The 21,293-nt window shown below is 34.9% G+C and overlaps 1 pseudogene; it reads right to left on the minus strand.

The window, feature by feature from the left end:
• Window positions 1–2,823: 2,823 nt before the first annotated feature.
• LOC101282040 (alpha-enolase-like) lies at window positions 2,824–3,871 on the minus strand (annotated as a pseudogene).
• Window positions 3,872–21,293: the final 17,422 nt, after the last annotated feature.

Raw genomic sequence — 21,293 nt, forward strand, 5'->3', positions numbered from 1 at the left:
GACTCAACATAACTTAGTTGGATCAATAATTTCAAGTTTAGTGGAATCCTTAATATGTTCTCGTGTAAACATGTCCCTCCCCTCAGAACCAGGACCTCTAGTGTAGAGGCCAAAAGTTGCTCAATGAGGCAAAAATTAATCAGTTGTGTCCCTGAGAGCAATGGTGAAAGGGCACTCAGACAAAAGGTATTCTATCTATCAGGAGTATTAAGAGTATTAGGTTCACAGAATTTCTTGGAACTGTACTTATTGTTGCATCATCTTCACCATATTGCTGATTGCTTTTCTAAGGCGCTGTTCATAATCTTATTACAATAAATCAATTTGTTAGGCCATGAGTAGACTTGCTGGCCAAGCCACTGCAGACAGACAAGGAAAACACTTAGCCACACCCAGCTCAAAGCAAAAATTGCATCAAGCAAAGTTAAGCAGGACAAAAAGAGCTTATTCAAGACTATTACAACAGGGAAGGAGACCGAATTCAACTCCACTGAAACAAAAGATGGGAAAGACTTTAAGCACTGGGATGAGCTAGTGGAAAAGTATTGGAGGACTTTGGGGGTAGGGTTGATCAATGGTATGCGTCCAACACATTGAGCTTTTCCTGAGTTTGCAAATCTTCTTCTCTTTAATTAGGCTATTTGTGTTTGCTAAGTGTTGCCTCACGAAGTTAGGCTCCTACCCTCCCTCAGAGACTAGGAAATAGGGGTGTTATCTCCTTTTGATGTTTACATTTCAAAGAGATGGTTTCCAGGTCCTTGAGAAAGACATTTCCTGAGCTATAAAACTGGCAAGAGGTTAGAAGCAGATTTACATACATTTCAAAGGAACAGAACAAGAATTTACAGTTGAAAGTTTCTGAAGTAAATGCTCTAAGAAAAGCCAGGTCAGTGGTCTATAGTTTGAAGAAACTTGTCCAAAGCTTCGTTAAACTGAGGGGAAGTTTAAAGTCATCTTGGTTACCCAGAATATGTATCAATCCAGCACGGGGATAATTATTTACCCTTCCAGGATGAAAAGGATCCAATGTAATCAGTCTATCCTATGGTGGCTAGCTAAGCTGCTCAAACGATGGTGCCTTACCAAGGGCTTAACTTTAGTCTCTATTGCTAACTGGTTGAGCACTCAGCAGTCACCTATTATAGGTTCAGTGAGAGGGAGTTCTTATTGTTGGGCCCTGGCATATTAGCAAGCCTGCTATTATGGCTATTCCTTTCATCACAACCAAGCGTTAACCACTAGAATGACTAAGGACAGAACATTTTTGTTGTTTTCTATTTTGCTGTTGTTATTTGTTTTTTGGCTTATTTGGTATTTTAGCAAATGTTACAATTAATAAACATGTGATATATATTTGCTCATTTATGCAGGCCTATCTATAGGACTAACTTTTACCTGAGTTGTTTGGTAAATTATGCTTATACTAATAATTTTGTAGACAATTGTGATCAATTAATTTTATTAAGCTAATTTTAGGGATGGAGGTGTTTCAAAACTGATGACAGTTGCTTTAAGGGCTATGTTTTTATTCTGTTCACTTTGATACCTGGGGAATAGATTTTTCCAAGTCCCAACTCAATATACAGAACCTGCCCTCTCTTGGCATTCCTGGACTCCTAGGATTTGTATCGGAGTTAGCAACCGAGTTTAATTAATTAATTAAATAATAACACAATAGGAATACATGCACATGCGTGATGACTTCATGGTCAAGGATTTTTTTTTTAATGTTTTGCAACTTTCTTCATAGTAGCCTAAACTCAGAATAACCCAAATGTCCATAAGCAGTTGAAGGGATATGTAAATTTGGGGATATTAATAAATAGTCATGAAAATATATGAACTAAAGTAAAACCACTCAAAGATGGGGATGGGTCACACAAACATTATGTCAAGTAACTGAAGTCAGACTCATATAAGTACATGCTACATGATTCTATGAAGATAAAGTACAAAGCAGCCAAAACTACTATATTGTGTTAGAATTCAGGATAGTGTTTATTTTAGAGAAAGAAAGAGGGGGTTGTAATTGGAGGGGGACATGAAAGGGACTTTTAGAATGCTGGAAAAGTCCTGTTCTTGAACTGTTTGTGATTACAGAGGCATTTGTGAAAAAAATCCTGAAGCTGTATGACTGTGTCCTACATACTTTACTGTCTGTATGTTACGACTCACAATAAAAAATAAAAAGAACAAAAAAATTAAGATCTCACAGTTGTGCATGAAAATCATTATATCCCAAAACATAATTAAACTTTTCTCAGTACTTTGTAAAAATTTTACTTTGTAAAAACAACAAAGAAAATTGTTTTACGTGAATTTTTCTTTGTTCACCAAAAAGAACATATTATATTGTTATAGGATAAAATGAAGGGGTATGAAAAAGTTTTCCTGATATATTATCTTTTATTAATTAAATGTTCTTTTTGATACTTTAATTTCTTTTTACTGGTCACTGAGATCTTTTTATTTTGCACACAGAACCACTAAGGATCTTGCCTGTGGACACCTCAGAGATTGCACTGTAGATTCTCATGGCTCCAGACAGTTGGTGGAAAGAAAGATGAGAAAAACTATGATTTGGGTCAATGACATGATTACAGAGCTAAGGTTTCCAACAGAGTTTCAGGTGGTCAACTTGGCTTCTGAAGCAGTTCTAAGGAAGCAGTGAGAGAACATCACAGGGATAATAGAAGGGCATTAACTACCAGAAGCCCCTACATGTATCAACTGAGACCTTGAACTATCTGCGTAAACATCAGAAGCAGGGTTCTAGCCAGCCAACTAGTGACTGAAAGGCTCAGGTGCTCACCTGCCCAGAACTTACTTGGCTACCTGGTTTCTGAACTACTTGCTAGCAGATTTAGCCTTGCTGCCCAGTTCTTCTTCAATTATGAGGATCTGGTTGTAGTTGGCCAAGTACTGGGTTAGGCAAGGTGCACCAGTCTTGATCTGCCCAGTGCAGGGCTCCACCACCAGGCAAGCAATGAAGATAACTTCGGTTATGAGTTATGAGACACCATGATGCCCCACCCACTGGACTGAGTCAGTTTGCACACCTGAAGAGAATTGGCCAGGGAGCCGATCTGCTACACTTTGAGCAGGAGGCAGTTGCATGATTTCTCACCCACGGCCTTGGAAATCTGCTTCAGGCTGGGCACTGAGAGATTGTCCCCCACCACCTGGATTCCTGTACTAGCAGTGAACTTCTGCCAAGCTTCCCAGTCATCTTGGTCAAAGAGATCTTGAATAGACACCAATGGGTAGTCCTTGATGAAAGAATTGTACAGGTCGAACAACTGGTCAGGTGTGGTGTACCTGCTGAGATCATTGGGAGACTTGAAGTCCAGGTCACACTTCCCTGACCTGAGGAACTCAGAGGCAGCCAAGTCCATGGCAATGACAAGCTCATCGGTGTAGCCAGCTATCCTGATCTCATTCTTCAGCAACTCCAGAGCTTCTTTCTTCTTCACGAGCAAACCAGCCTTCATCCCCCACATTGATGGCATCTTTCCCATATTTCTTCTTGATGACATTCTTCAGGTTGTGGTAAACCTCTGCTCCAATGTGCATGGCTTCCCTGAAGTTTGCCTCACCAACAGGGAGGATCAGAGACTCTTGCATGGCCAGCTTGTTGCCAGCATGAGAACCATTGTCGATCACACTGAAGGCTGGAATGGACAAGATGACTTCAGAGCTGTCAGTCAAGTCAGAAATTTGGAGGTACAGGGGCACCCTTTATAAAAAACCTAGCCTTACAGACAGCCAGGGTCCCTCCCAAAATGAAGTTAGTACTATATTTAGATTTATTTTCCATTTCATTCATCTCTATCATCCATTTGTCAGTCTTCTACTTGTTCCAAATGCTCAGTTTACGTAATTCCTCTGATCTACAAATATAATACATTTACCTAAAATTTTTAACTGGTAATTGTAGTGGATTGAATAGTGTCCTCTCAAGATTCATGTCTAACCAGAACCCCAAAATGTAACCTCATTTGGAAATAGGGTTTTTGCAGATGTAATTAATTAAGATGGAGTCATACTGGATTAGGCTGGGATCTAAATCCAGTGACTGATGTCCTTAAAAGAAGAGAGGACACATCAAAAGAGACATACAAAGGGAAGAAGCCTATGTGAGGACAAAGGCAGAGATCAGGGTGATGCAGTTACAAGCTAAGGAATGCCAAGGGTCGCAGGGTCCACCAGAAGCTAGGAGGAGGAAAGGAAGGAGTTATTCCTAAAGCTGTCAGACGAAACATGGTCCTACTGACACCTTGATAATGGATTTCTAGCTTCCAGGACTGTGAAAAAAATAAATGCCTGAGGTTTTAAGCCACCAAGCTTAAGGTTTTAGAGAGTAATGCTTCCACAAAGGAATTTAGCAATAATTTTATTAAAATCAGAAGTTGTAATTTTCATCTGGCTATCCAGATCCCCTCATATCACTGCAGAAAAATTTATCGTATTGGTAAATTACCGATCTTAATTTCAAAATAAAGTGTGCTTCTATCCTATCACGGCAGGAAAAATTATGTCTAGATTTTAAGACGGGGTTTGTGGGGCTTCGCTGGTGGCGCAGTGGTTGAGAGTCCGCCTGCCGATGCAGGGGACGCGGGTTCGTGCCCCGGTCTGGGAAGATCCCACATGCCGCGGAGCGGCTAGGCCCGTGAGCCATGGCCGCTGAGCCTGTGCGTCCGGAGCCTGTGCTCCACAACGGGAGAGGCCGCAACAGTGAGAGGCCCGCGTACCGCCAAAAAAAAAAAAAAAAAAAAAAAAAGACGTGGTTTGTGACTTTTAGTTTCAAATTTGCTGTGTATTTACATAATTAATTCACAGAGTTCCCAAGAAAGAAAAAAATGAAACAGAACATTATGTTGTTCCATATTCAAGTTAATTCAAGTTCTTCTCCAATTCAAGTTAAAGTTGATTCACATAATTATAGGATATTAGGTAAATTAATGCATGAAATAAAGATGCAATGATATGCAACTGAGGTTTTGTTTGTTGAAGTCTTTAATTCATTGGCTGGAAAGGGTTGAAATGCTAACCTTTGGACCAGATAAGTGCCATCCAAGCTTTATTATATAAAAAATAGAAAAAATGAGATAGGAACGAATAGGGTTAGAAAATTGAAATTAGACTGAAAGAATTCTATAATAAGCTATAAAGTTACATGTGCACATACATTAAATGTACTGTTTGAATTCTGTAGCCCATCAATTCACTGAAATTCTTGATCTGAAGAATAGCCTTGTTACATGTTCTACAAATGAATACAAGAGAAACAACTATCCTTACTCATTCTAACATAACAAAATTCCTTCTAACTCATTTTGATTATAGTTTGCCCCTCATTTTTAATTACTCTATTTTCAAAATCAAGTACAAATAAAACACCAACAGCAAAAAAAAAAAAAAATTGTCACTTTTCTACCTTTCCACCTCCTTAGTACTTTAAATATGCTAAATCATCACTTTGTATACTTGGAGATTATGTTCAGATGTTGGTTTTCAGAACATTCACATTCTTTTGAAATACATCCCACAGATAATTTCTTCAGTAGTATAGACCAAGAGTATTACCTACATGAATTTTCATAAAGTTTATAGAACAAATTAGTATTTAGTCTAACGTGTAAAAAAACAAGTCACAATTTTGAGTTCAACAAATGTTCAAAGGTTTTATGTACAAACTCAACTTTATTGTTCATGTGATCTATTTAATGTGAATAAAAATCACCTTAGTTAAAGATTATATATGTTTAGATAATTTTTCCAGAATCAATATTCTAGTTTATTTAAATACAAACTTCTTTATCCTTAATGAGCCTTTCCAATTTTCCTAATATTTTAAAGCTTTCATAGGTGAAATTACTAGTGGCTGAACTAAAAGGGAATTTTAAAATTTCAGCCTATTCCAAAGAGGAAAAAGTAAGATGGTGAATCCTGTTTTGTCTCAGAAAAATGAACCAGCCCTCTAAGGGAACTAATTTGGAATCAAGGAGAAAGGAAATTCACACAACAAACAGAATCCATTTTAATTATCTGTGTGAAAGTAAAAATTGTTTGCATATGAATTACTGACTCTATAAGAAACTGATAAGTTTGAATAACATATTATGACATACATTTTATGGTGAACTCTATTTCAACATTACCCATGTCCGTATTTATTGTCTTCTAAAATTTATCTTGCCTTTATTTATATCCAACATATTTAATGTCTCTATTGTTCATGCTTGGCTTCTTATTTTACTATAAAATAAAAAGAGTGCCCTAGACAAAATATGGTAATATAAAGAGATGGACCTCCTGACTGCTGACTCCATTCAGGAAGCCCCACTCATTTAATACCCAAAGTTCTCAATTACATTATCAATCATATTCTCCCACCTTATACATGAACTACCACATGAACCAAACAGAACAACATAAATATCACATACATTTTTTTAAAATATCAGATATATTATCAGATAAACTTCACAGGAAAGTGTATACTATTTTTGAGAGCTTTATTTATTTTGTCCAAAACAGGTTCCATGTTTAGATGTTTGGCATCAACTTGATCATATTGAGATCACTTCTTCTTTAGCCGTTGAACATGAGGAAAAAATAAGTTTCTAAACATTATCAAGTTGATGTAAATATTACAATTTACAAAGTTTCCTCATATAATCCTTGTTATAATATAGTTGAGATAATCAGTACCAACAACTGAACTGGCAAGGTTAGAGATTAAGAAGACCAAGCTACACATAGAACACAAAAAATCTGTAATTTTTTGACAGCCTATAGAACAGGAGAAATTATTTGCAAATGATGCAGCTGACAAGGGGTTAATCTCCAAAATATACAAACAGCTCATTCAGCTCAATATCAAAAAAAAACAAACAAACCAATCAATAAATGGGCAGAAGACCTAAATAGATATTTTTCCAAAAAACATATATAGATCGCTAAGCAGCATATGAAAAGATGTTCAACATTGCTAATTATGAGAGAAATGCAAATCAAAACTACGAGGTATCACCTCACACTGGTTAGAATGGCCATCATAAAAAGTCTACAAATAATAAATGCTGAAGAGAGTGTGTAGAAAAGGAACCCTCCTACACTGTTGGTGGGAACGTAAATTGGTGCAGTCTCTATGGAGAAGAGTGTAGAGGTTCCTTAAAAAACTAAAAATAGAGTTACCATATGATCCATCAATCCCATTCCTGGTTATATACCCAGAAAAAAATAAAATCCCTAATTTGAAAAGATATATGTACCCCAATGTTCATTGCAGCACTATTTATAATAGCCAAGACATGGAAACAACAAAGTGGCCATCAACAGATGATTGGCTTAAAACAATGTGAAATGAAATATTACTCAGCCATAAAAAAGAATGAAATATTGTCATTTGCTGCAACATGGGTGGACCTAGAGAATATAATGATTAGTGAGATAAGTCAAAGACAAATACTATATGATATCACTTATATGTGGAATATAAGAAATAACACGAATCTATATACAAAATAGAAACAGACTCACAGACAGAAAACAAACTTATTTTTACTAAAGGGGAGAGGGAAGGAGGGAGGGAGGGACAGATTAGGAGTATGCAATTAACAGATACAAACTACTATATACAGCTAAGCAACAAGAATTTATTGTATAGCACAGGAAACTATATTCAATATCTTGTAATAACTTATAATGGAATATAATCTGGAAAAATAACTGAATCTCTTTGATGTACACCTGAAACTAACACAATATCATAAATCAACTATACTTCAATTAAAAAAAATCTTTCTGTGGTAGAGCATACAGTAACTTAATTATATTGTACACTTTGTATAATTGAGTTATTGAAGTGTACTTTGAATTTTTTATAGTTTCTGATGGGGAATTATGAACCTAAACATTGGCTTGTGTTGCTTAACCAACACCCATTCACCTAAATGAAAAAAGTCTCTAATTGGCTGGTGATCATTGCTCACTGAGAAACAACTTTGATAAAAGAAAACAGGTTTCCCCCAATAATTACCTGAAACTCTTATAGGACAGTGATTAAGAAAATGACTCTTTCAACAGATAATTATGCTGAAGAAGAAAAGCATTTCTATATAAGGTGATCATTGTACAAGGGTAAAGGATAATCAGATTAGATTATTTTATCTATTATCTGTTCATCTGTAAATTCTAAATGTTAATAGCTATTCAAGGCCTAAAATAGGGTGGACTGGCTATAAATTAGACAAGATGTCTAACAAGTCAATATAACATCAATGTTATAAAATGTTTATAAGGATCCCATTGGAGGAATGTTTCCCAGTATCTTCAGATAATCAGTCACAACCTTCAGAGTATCACTCACATTAAAATCACTTTAAAAAAAACTTTTATATAGGCCCATGGATATTCTAAACTTTTATACAGAATATCCCTCACTCAAAGAAATATCACTCCCTCAATCCCTTTCAACTCATTTCACCACCGCACACAGAAAAGGAACATTAGTTTAGTAAAATAAATGAGAAGGTGAATGAATGAATAAAGGAATATCAAAAGGTAGTTGTCAGTATAAAACTGCCTTTATGTAACTCATATTTCAACAATTGTGGGCCTCATTTCCTTTGTTCCTAATTTATTGAAGATTTTTAGGAGAGAAATCTCTACATCAAGTTAGTGGCATATGAAGTACAGCACTTAAGTTAATATAAATGTGCTATCACATTAAATATATATATGTATGTATATGTGTATATATATATTTATATATATATATACACACACATATATATATGTTTTGTTCCTGTGGTATCTCCTAGCTTGGCTATGAAAAATAATTACGCCTGTGAATTTAATGTATAATTATCCAGTGCATGTTTATGGTAAAGGTTATAAATCCTGATAAGTAAAAAAAATAATGATACGGTGTTAGAGGTTGGGATATTTATGTATAAAAAGGTTACATGGAAAGAAACTTAATAACTCTATACCCTGTATCATGTAATTTAAAATTATAAGGCGAACCAAAAAATAACCACACCTTTCTGAAATATTTGTAAGAGGAAAGAGGAAATCAGTTGGAAGATTGTATAAGTGTGCTAAGCATTCCATCTTTCAGAGCAGGGTGTCAATGGTCACTGCTTAATTAGGTAAATCAAGAAATGGAGGTATAAATCTATGTACCTGCAAATATTCTTACATATTGCATTACGACTTATTTAAGTAGGAAAGGATTTCTTAGAGAATTTTAGACATCTCAGAGCATTTTCAGGAGTGCTTGATAGAGTCAGTCCTGGGTACTTCACAGCTTGGAACAAAGCAGCCAGATGCATGGAATCTAGGAAACAACTAGCCACAGGGCAGGATTTCTCCAGCTCAGACAATAATGCCTGTGTCACCCGTCCCTCTGCATATATGACTCTCAGGACCAGCTGCCCCATGAATGCCACACAGCTGCCCTAGAATAACCCCCGTATGCTCGCTAAAACAAGTGTATAGCTGCCACCCGGTTTTGCTCATTTCCTCATCCAAGTTTAATAAGGAAGCTATCTAATCAGTAAAAATGTCAGTCATATGCTTGCATTCTGGAAACAAGTGAGTCTCAGAAATGTAGAATGCTAACCATTTAGATAGGTTACTGTAATCCTTTTTTTCTTTCTTTTTGGTACGCAGGCCTCTCACTGCTGTGGCCTCTCCCGTTGCGGAGCACAGGCTCCGGACGCGCAGGCTCAGCAGCCATGGCTCACGGGCCCCCGCTCCGCGGCATGTGGGATCTTCCCGGACCGGGGCACGAACCCGTGTCCCCTGCATCGGCAGGCGGACTCTCAACCACTGCGCCACCAGGGAAGCCCTCTTTTTTTCTTAAAACGTAGAAATTTATTTTCATTGTTAGAGGCCAGAAGTCCAAAATCAAGCTATCAGTAGGGTTGTGCTTCTCCTAGAGGATCCAGAGGAGGATCCTTCTTTTTTCTGGTGGCCCCAGGCACTCTTATAAACACATCACTCAAATCTCTGCCGCCATCGTTTTCCTTTTTAAAATTTTTAAACGTTTTTAAAAACATTTCTAGAATTTATTATAGAGATGAACAGTACATAGAATTTGTTCCCTCATATCTTTTTTCCCAGCATTATTGAGATTATTGACATATAGCATATGTAAGTGTAAGGTGTACAATGTGATGATTTGATTCATTTATATAGGGCAAATGATCACCACAATAAACTTAACACATCAATTTCATTCTGTTGCATAATTACCATTTTTAGTGTAATTCTAATAGGTGTGATTATAAATTAACTTCCGAAATATTTACGATTTCACTTAGGTAATTATATGAAAAAATATTTTCCTCAGAATTTTATGTTCACTATATTTTATTATATGTATGTGTGAAACAGAACAAAGGAAAGCTCATTTAAAATGGAGTCATGGGCTTCCCTGGTGGTGCAGTGGTTAAGAATCCGCCTGCCAATGCAGGGCACATGGGTTCAAGCCCTAGTCCGGGAAGATCCCACATGCCGTGGAGCAACTATGCCTGTGCACCACAACTACTGAACCTGTGCTCTAGAGCCCACGAGCCACAACTACTGAAGCCCGCGAGCCACAACTACTTAAGTCCGCGTGCCTAAAGCCCGTGCTCTGCAGCAAGAGAAGCCACTGCAATGAGAAGCCCGCGCACCATGATGAAGAGTAGCCCCTGCTCACCACAACTACAGAAAGCCCGTGTGCAGCAACGAAGACCCAACGCAGCGAAAAATAAATAAAAATAAAATAAATTAAATTTATTTAAAAAAAATAAAATGGAGTCAGGAGGTCAGAAGGGGAATCCCTCAGGCAATACCATTTCACATCAGTGACAGACCCCAACAGGAAGATGTTAATTATAGACCCTAACAGGAAGAATTCTCCTTGCCCAGCATCAAGTCCAGCCAGCGGGAAGTGCTACACCATCCTGAACTCTTACTTTTAATAAATGAACTTTGTTTCAATACAACCCCTCCCGATTTCCTCTTTTCTCTTTATAAAGTAGCATTCCTCTTCTTTGCTTGTTAGACTTGTCATTGGCTCTTGCTATAGCTTGCTTGTTCTGAATTGCAATTTCCTCCCGAAAAAAATCCATTTTGCTGGTAAAATAACTGGCTGTTTTATTTTATTTTATTTTATTATTATTATTTTTTTTTTGCGGTACGCGGGCTTCTCACTTGTTGTGGCCTCTCCCATTGCGGAGCACAGGCTCCGGACGCATAGGCTCAGAGGCCATGGCTCACGGGCCATGCGCCACCAGGGAAGCCCTGGCTGTTTTATTTTAAAGGCCAAAATAATAATAATACAGTGTTCTGGAGAAGATTTTTCTAATGAAAATAATATATATTAATCAACAAACTAATACTGACATCTCCTCAAATTAATAACAATAACTGTAACTACAATTTCCTGAATACTTATCTACGCAAAGTATTTTTTTCTTTACCTTCCCTTGTTTAATTCTCACATCAACTCTCAGATCTAGGCACAATTAGTATCACATTATAAAGAAAAAATAGACACTCTTAAAACTTAACAAAGCTTTCATATAGTAAACCCAGACAGAAAATGGCAGAACTGTGACTGGAATCTAGATTCCAATATCCATGATAGCAAATACAATCCTCCTAAATTCAAACACAAAACCATAACGAGATTGCTGAGAATCCAGTATGTATAAGAGGTCTTTTTGAATTAAGAAACCATACTGCTCTCATCAAAAAGGTCTAATCTAGGGTGAATTCTTAGCACAAACACACAAAAAATTAAGAATATACTTCTCCATAATAATCATGCTACTGTATCTAGGGTATTTAATCTTTTCTTGGTTGTTAAATTAGACTTTCAGTTAGGCATGAGCATATACTGATGACATGCTGATTATTCATAAGGCCAGTGTCTCAGCTGGATAAACTAAGAGGGATTCAGCTATGATTCAGATGTATCTTGGTATGTTTGGTGAGCCACTGGAATTGATTACCAAGGGTATGCTTATACAAGAGATCTAGAAGTCTCCCTTGAGAGTGCTCTTTCTAAGAAAGATGAGCATCAAGGCAAATAAGTATTGCTTAAGAAAAATAGCACTAGGTGAGAAATATAATTTTTAAAATGTGTATTTTGTATTATCAAGTTTTTGCCTGCCCTTCATTTTCCCAAAAGATCTTGTGTAAGAAATCTAGGAAAAGGATATGATAAACATGAAAAGAAAAAATATATATATAAACTTTTCACTGAATTATCTGTAAAATATTGGCAACCCCAGTGCCTCAATCACTCTTCTGACACCCACATAAAGAACTGCTTGAATGAGATAAATAAAAATTTGTCCATTTCTGTAGGGCAGCCATTTGAGAAACCAAGACTCATGGGGTGAATATCTGGAAAGATAAGACTCAGTGATAGCAGGATGGATAGTCAAGCTGTGTCATCTTGTTTTAAGAATAGGGAACAGAATCCAGGCTTACCACTTGTTAAGCAGAATAGGAGGCAATATTGCTGTAGCCAGAGCAAAAAATAAGGCAACAGTTCCCTCTTAATTGTGATAAAAGATTTAATACTTGAATACTCAGGTTCCATGTGACAGTCTTAAAAAGATCAAATTTATAAACATATACTGAGAGATTCCTGCATCAGGGCATTGAATTTGTCAGAGGTAAGAGTTAATCCAATTGTGTGGGTTAAGATGAAGTGTACCAAATTCTTTTTGTTAATGTCAATAGTGACTATATTTTTTTTAACAGCCAAACTTGGATATTCTGAAAAAACACAGTTGCACAATCAACATTTACTTTATATTGCTTTGGCAAATACTCTGCACTTTTTATTTAAATACGAGATTTCTTTTTCTTTCTTTTAACCACTTCAAATAGAGACTTTTGGAAAAGGCAGGGATAAGTAAATAAACACTAGAAAATTTCTTATGTAACTTATTTTTAACCAGTTCACTTACTGGTTAAAAAAGCAGATGATAACTAAAAAGTCAAAGGAAAAGAAAATGATGGTTCATAAAAATACAGATGTCTTCATTTGAATACTATTGTTAGAAACATGGAAGTTTAATAACCCCACAGATGGTCCTCTAATTGAGCACATTTGTGGTATTTAAAACCAACCAATGTTGGTAAATAAAAAGAATGGAATTACTCCATATTAAGAAAATAAAGTTTTTATCATCAAGTCTTTATCTTGTTAAACTCTCATTAAGTTCTGAGTGACCTTTTCTTTGTATAATTTATTTTTTCACACCACTCATTTTTTACACAAGTGTTTACTTCTTACGTATGCGTAAGTATTGTGCTAGGTAATACTTTTGAAAGAACAAGACACAAACCTACCTGCAAGTTGCTCATTAACTTATTTGGGTGCTACAGTGTCAGCTAAGTGTTTCCCAATAACTACATTGTCCAGCAAGAATTATATTCCTCTTTTTTTATTAATAAAAATAATTTTAATTTAGAACATGTGTGCCCATATAAAGAAATTTGCTGGTGCTTTAAAAAGAGAGAAGCATATTCCCCTTTTGTCCTCTTTCCTTTCCCTCCTCCTTCCTAGTTAGTAAGGAGATGGGATGACAAGAACTAGAATAACAATGCATTGGAAGCCATGTTGAAAAGGGCAGCAGAACAATATAAAAGGAGTTCAGATGCCACACCCAGTCAAGTTGCTATATTGGCCAAAAATTCTACATGAAAGGAACTAAAATTTTGTTATTTTTCATCCCTTGTTATATTGGAGACTTATGAAAAACAGACCTGTATTTTAACACATGTAGAGATTATATAAATCAATAATTCTTAACTTTGTTAAGCTTAAACATGTTTATAATAAAATTTTATAATTTCCACTTAATATTCTGAAACTAAATTCACAGATAATTAACTTATGAACACTTAATTTTAAAATATATTTTATAAATCAAATTATAATGTAAGGATAATAGCAAGAAAGGTGATTTATTTATTTAAAATGTATTTCAAAATGTAAAATTTGAGCAAGAAAAAATGCAGTGGTTCAGTGCTTACATATACATATAATAATTTAAGGCTAGTAGAATTGTCCATATAAGAGGTACAGAAAGGAAGGTAGAAAGGAAAAGGGAAGAAGGAAGGAAGGAGGGAAAGAAGGAAGGAAGCAAGGAAGGAAGGAAGGAAGGAAGGGAGGGAAGGAGGGAGGGAGGGAGAAGAGAACGGAGGGAGAAGTGAGCAAAACAATAAAATAAAATAAATAAAAAATAATAAAACAAAAAGCTGTAGGAAAGTTTGAGGCATGCATCTGTGTCAGTATCGGATTATATTTGGAAAGCAAGGAAAGTGAAAAATAATAAATAATTTCAATATGTAATTTACATAACATGGATTTATCATTCTTGGATAAAAACAAAAAATATGTAGTAGGAAAATTGTATTAAATATTTTAAAACAAATTCTATTAATGAATTTCAATATAATCACAACTTTTCATGAGTTGCTGCTAATTTAACATTCTTAAATTTTCTTAAAAAATAATTCTGTTGCCAATCTTCTGAAATCTCCTGGTACATATTTGCAGTTGCTTTTGTTACAGTAAGTACACTATCAACATAAAATTATTTTCAAATAAATATGTAGCTGCAAATGTATATGTAATTTTTTTGTTTGTTTTTTGCGGTACGCGGGCCTCTCACTGTTGTGGCCTCTCCCGTTGCGGAGCACAAGCTCCGGACGCGCAGGCTCAGTGGCCATGGGTCACGGTCCCAGCTGCTCCGTGGCATGTGGGATCTTCCCAAACCGGGGGCACGAATCCGTGTCCCCTGCATCGGCATGCGGACTCTCAACCACTGCGCCACCAGGAAAGCCCCCTGTATATGTAATTTATATGTATATGTAATTCTTTCTAAAGAAATAAGCATGCAAGTCTTAACTGGACCCAAAAGTTTTTATAGCTCAACTCATTATATCATTCTATGCCATAAAGTCATCTTCCAAATCAATTAATTCTTCCTCCAAATTCTTGGTTAGCACATTCCACATTCACTTCAGATAAATTCAATATTGCAAGTTCATGCTGACTTAGAATCATAATTAATTTTTGACAGCAACCAAATAATAGCAATATGTTTCCAAATCATTTTGTTTATATACATCCGCATCAAATTTCAACCAGTATGGGAAACCTTAAAAATTCTCATGAGTAAGGCTACTTTTATACTATGTACAGTTTTTAGTAATTCCTTGATCACTCCTTACACTTTAGTGAGATATACCTCATTTCCATGTAGCCTAAGACAGACTTCTTTTAACTTTGCATATATATCTGAAAAAATTATCATACCATTTGCTGTATTTTAATGTCAATTTTTAATTTTTCACTGAATAAAAAAAATCTACAATAAAATGGTGAAAAATATTTTTTAGAAGTTTGAAGGGTCACTGTAGCTCAATGTGGAAGTAAAAGGTTACCAAATAATTGATCATTCCAGAAATTACTATACATTTTACACTGATTATTATACATTATTATACATTATTCATTAATAGCTCAGTAACTTCATTGAATTTGTAAGTCTTTTTCAAAGTTCTTGGCAACTAAGTGCTGTTGATGAATAATGCAATAAATTGCTAAAACACCTGGTGTTTCTTTTTTAAGTTGGCTGTAAACCTGTGTTACCCACTAACCCAAGTTAGTATTCCATCTGTTGTACAAGCGGTGTCATTTGAAAAGGGAATATTTTTTCCTGTGAACTGATTTTAAAGGTTTCAAATGTTAACAAACTGTGTATTACAGTCTGGTATTCTAAATGACATCTCCTCTATTATTTTTTCATTCCTTTGGAATTGTGCATATGGTAACTTCAGTTTATTATATACTTCATTTATTTTTGCTTTCTCATTGATTTATATGAAAACAGTATTTTTGTTTAATGAAAAGATGTAAATTATTAGATTTGAGCTATCATCACAATACAAATAACTTCACATATAGCTGGTAAGATAAATTTTTCTCTAATATTGCATAGTTCATCATATTTTGTATTATTTGTACTTTATATAAGAAAAAAAAGAAACTTTGATCATTCTGGATTTAAAATTGTTTATCCTAATGACAGCACAATACTTTCCAAAAATGTCTTTAAATTTCAGAATTGTGTGGTTAATGTGTTTCTTTTTAAAATATGCATTTAGTCTTGATATTTTTGTTGTTTAATTAGAAAAAAAATGTCAGTAGATTAAATGTACCCAAGATCTTCATTTTGGAATGAAGTGATAAAACCCAACAAAAATTCAACTGAGGGCTTCCCTGGTGGCACAGTGGTTGAGAGTCCGCCTGCCGATGCAGGGGACACGGGTTCGTGCCCCGGTCCGGGAAGATCCCACATGCTGCGGAGCGGCTGGGCCTGTGAGCCATGGCCGCTGAGCCTCTGCGTCCGGAGCCTGTGCTCTGCAACGGGAGAGGCCACAGCATTGGAAGGCCTGTGAACCGACAAAAAAAAAAAAAAAAAAAAAAAATTCAACTGAATCATGTAGACAATTTTTCTTTATATTTATCATTTTAAAATAAGATCTAAAATCACCATTATTGTACCAGTGCAATCACAGACTGATACAAGTGTACCAGTGCAGGAACCGTATTGATGACTCATATATCACAAATTGTATTACTAAGGATGAGATGATTTTTCAAAATGTTAAACAACTCCTGGTTAACTTCCAAACAAAGCAAAGTTCAGTCTCCCCAAAATTTACCCAGTATTTACCTTTGATGTACATGAGAGCTGTGTAAAATCTATTTTGTATTTATGTGTACAATGGAAGGGAATTCTAGGCCCTATTTAAAGTAGACACCTTATCCCAGTCACTCTCTATCAAATAACCCTGTTTATTTTTTCTACATCACTTTATAAACTCTGATCATATATTTTTATTTTGTCCCCCTAGTCATCCATTATCTATTTTCCTCCCCCCTCCACACACATACATAACAGCTTCACACACATAACATGCTCCCTTATACACACACATAATCTGAATTTGCACTTTCTTAAAGAGGGGAAACCTTGTCTGCCTTCCTCATTGCTCCATCCCCAAGATTTAGACTGACACATTGTAGGCACTCAATTAATATCTATTAAGTAAACACATATTTTATATATATATATATTTATTTTTTAATTTTTTTTGCTGTACGTGGGCCTCTCACTGTTGCAGAGCACAGGCTCCGGACGCGCAGGCTCAGCGGCCACGGCTCACAGGCCTAGCCGCTCCGCAGCATGTGGGATCTTCCCGGACTGGGGCACGAACCCGTGTCCCCTGCATTGGCAGGCGGATTCTCAACCACTGTGCCACCAGGGAAGCCCCATATTTTATATTTTGATCCTTTTTATTTGAGTTAAATGTATTGCTCTCCTAAGTGAATTCCATGTCATAGCTTAAGACACAAAGTAACTATGACAAGATTAGAACAACACAAGTGGAACACTGCTGTGATGTGATTAGCAGCAGCCATGTTTTACATGGTTATTTTAATGTTAACTACCAAAAGAACTTTTACATCAGAAGATAGTTTTTAAATTTTAATTTCTAAACTACAAGTGAAATGAGCTGATTCTAAAAATTGTACACGTTATCCACTTATGAACTTTAAAAAATTGACATTTTTAGTCTCTCATGTAAGAAACAAGAAACAAAAACACTGCATTCAGAATGAGCCAAGGTACACTTTCGCAGGAATGTTGAATCATAGTTTGCCTAAGGAATACCAGAATTGCTCACATTTGCATATTTAGATTAATAGTACATTTCTAAAAGGTTTGTGCTGTAATTGGAACTTAAGTAACATTTGTAAAGTGTTATCTGTCAGAGTCTGAAGAGACCCAAAGAGAATGTATGTCATTATGCAAAATTACTAATTAAATACAAGTAATTTAGCAGATAATTTACATGTTCATTATATAATAGAAATTATTTAGTTTTAGGGGTTCTCTTTGTATTTCTAAAGTAATCTTGACCCAAGGGATCACAGACTGTTAAGAAGAAGTATAAATTATAGAATGAGACATATGTTGAACTGACTCATAGAGCTTTTGTTGTAGCTAATGATTCCTCTAACAGTAATTGCATAAGGGAAAACATTTTCTTTTTAAGTAAATAATGTTCATTACCTCTTAAATCTACTGTCACTTGAAAACATTAACGTGGAAAATTTTTTACCTTCTTGATTAGCTCTCCAAGGATATCCAGCAGCTTTAAATTAATATTGATCAAACAGAAACCATCATATCCATCAAATTGTTCTTACAAATATGGATGCATGGGAAAAAGTATTTTAATAGATTCTGGAAAGAAAAACACTTACTCTCCTGAAATATACTGTAAATATATTGCAAATTATTAATATGAGGAAACTGTGTTGGAATGGGGGATTTATTTTGTGGCTATTGATAAGCACTATCTCTATTGATAAATCTCAAATACTTCAATATTAAAGATTTGTATGTATAGTCAAATTGCAACCATATTGTGTTAGTAATTGTTACCTGAACACTGTAACTTTGGGAGGAAAAGAAAACAACCTGTCTTCCTAAACTGACCTTTTTCATCCAAGTTGTCTGAAAGCTCTATGAGGGTAGGAATTCTGTTTCTTCACAGATTTAGTACCAATAACCGAAGGCACATTTTAATTTAGGTGACAATTCCCTCAAGTTCTTTCTTTTGTTTTAATTTATTGTTGGCTTTTAAATAACTTTTTAAAAATTTAGTATTTATTTTATATTATTTTTCTAATTGTTATTGATATAATTTAATGCTATTCACTTTCCTCTGATAACTACTTTAGTTGCATCCCAGATTTTGATTATGTCCTGCTAAAATTCTGAGGCATGTTGCAGTTTGATGTCTATTTCCAGTTTCATCCAAGAGTTAACATTGTGTGTTTCTAGGTAGAAGAATTTTATGTTTTTCAATTGTATTATGTATTTCTAGTTTTATTGAAAAGAGTTCAGAGAGTTTTATTTCTATTTTTGGAAATGTATTAAGATTTCTTCTGTGGCATAAAAATGGTCAATTTTCATGAACATTTTCTTTGCACTTAAAGAAGCGTAGTATCTCTATCTAGATTAAGATTTCAATATATAAGGTCTAAGTTATTGATGATAAATGTTCAGTACTTCGATGTCTTTACAAAGTTTGCTCATGTGATCTGCCTTGGATCAAGAGAGATGTGTTCAATTATATTTTTATTGATTGTTTTTGCTTATTTCTTCTTGCCACTGCTGTAATTGTTGTTTAATAAGAATAATTTTATTGTTTGCATAAAATTAATGACTGCTACAGTTTCACTAAGCAATACTGTTTTTAACTTTGAAAAATTGTAATTTTATTATTTTATACTATCTTTTTGGTCTAAGTTTTACCTTTTCAGATATCAAGATTTTAACCTCTACTTTGTTTTAATTGTGTTTGAAAAATGCATTTTGGCATATCCTTTTATTTTTATCACTTTTGAAGGTTTTTTGTTTTTAGGTTTGTCTCTTGTATAGAGCATAATTTTTAGCTAATAAAAATATTTTCTTTCTATTGGTGATTTAAGCTCATTTACTTATTGCTATAATTAATATATATAGCCTCTAATCTCATATTTTAAAGTCTTATTCACATATAGGTATATCAATATGTGGTCATTTATTCTCTCATCATATATTTTAATATTTAGAAAACCTTGCAATTCTAGATTAATGGTTACTTTTGTACTAAAGTTTTTAGAATATTCTTAGTCTTTGCACTTTTTAATTCAGTCCATTGTTTCCCCTCTATGAACAATATTAAATTTAACTAGCAACTTTTTCTTCCTTCTCCTCTCCCTTTCCCTCCAGATCCAAATTGAAGTAATGTCTTTTACTCCCAGTTAATACTTATAGGCACTTAGTGAGCTGATTCTACTTTCATATACTCTCAATTTTCTAAACCACTTTTGCTTTATCTAAAATGTCAGAGCATTTAACTTTCACATACTTTATCATCTTCCAGTTTCAAGTTGATATCCTCAGTTGTTTTCATTTTCTAAAGATAATTTTCTAGTAGATTTTCTCAGGAAAAACTTTGGAAACAATATTCCCTGTGTTCTGTCATGTTCTTAAAATCTGTCCATGGCCTTTACACCAGAAGGTCAATTTGGATAGATATAATACCTTTTAATCATACTTTCTTTCCTTAGAATCTTACATAGTTTTCTGGAACAAAACATTACTGTTGAAAAGTCTGATGTCAATTTGATTTCTTTATAAGTGATTTGAACATTTTGTCTGAAAGCTCAAAGAATGTTTTTCCTTTTGCTCTGAAGTACAATAATTTTGCTTGAATATTTCAAGGTGTTAGGTTTCAACCACCCTAGGTTGATTTTACCAGGTACCAGGTATATATGTGTGTGTATATTAATAGTGTTGAATGTATTTTCCCCTTTTGACATTATCTACATACTTATTCATTATTGTTTCCCTTCCAGCTTAAATTTCATTTCCATATTTTTTTCTTTAGAGTTCACTAATTTCTAACACGATCAGATACCTTTTTATATTATCTTGTCCAATATAATTTCTAGATTTTTCTAAAGTTGATTGATGCTGTTTTTCATAGTTCCTAACATTTTCTCTAAACCTTTAACTGATTTTGCAAGAGTAAGGTAAAATTTTTATCTGTTTTTTGTGTATGTTTCTTGGGCATGCTTTCATTGTAAGAATGTTATGCTGTTTACTCAGTATTAAGGGCTGAATTCCCCGCCCCACCCACCCATTTATATGTTCAAGTCCTAACCTTCAGTACATCAGAATGCTACTGTAGGGTCTTTAAGGTTAATTGAGGTCACTAGGGTGGGCCCTAATCCAGTATGACTCTTATTCTTATAAAAAGAAGAGATTAGGATGCAGAGAGAGAAGGAAGACGAGTAAAAGCTCAGAAAGAAGACGGCCATGTACAAGCCAGGGACAGAGGTCTCAGAAGAAATCAGCCCTGCTAGCAACTTGATCTCAAACTTCTAGCCCCCAGAACTATGAGGAAATAAATTTCTATTTAAGCTACCCAGTCTGTGGTACTTTGTTATGGCAGCCATAGCCAAATAATACAATTGTTCCCTTTATTTTTTCCAGGAAAGTCATTGTATGGGACTAAATTTTACCTTCATTTATTTGTCACAGAAGATGGGTTTTCCTATTCTATTTTAATGGGAGAATTGGTCAGAATAGCCTTCCTATTTCCACGGTTATAAAGCTCCTTGTTGTATTGCCATGGAG

Source organism: Orcinus orca, chromosome 4 (assembly GCF_937001465.1).
Source record: "Orcinus orca chromosome 4, mOrcOrc1.1, whole genome shotgun sequence".
Taxonomy (NCBI): Eukaryota; Metazoa; Chordata; class Mammalia; order Artiodactyla; family Delphinidae; genus Orcinus; species Orcinus orca.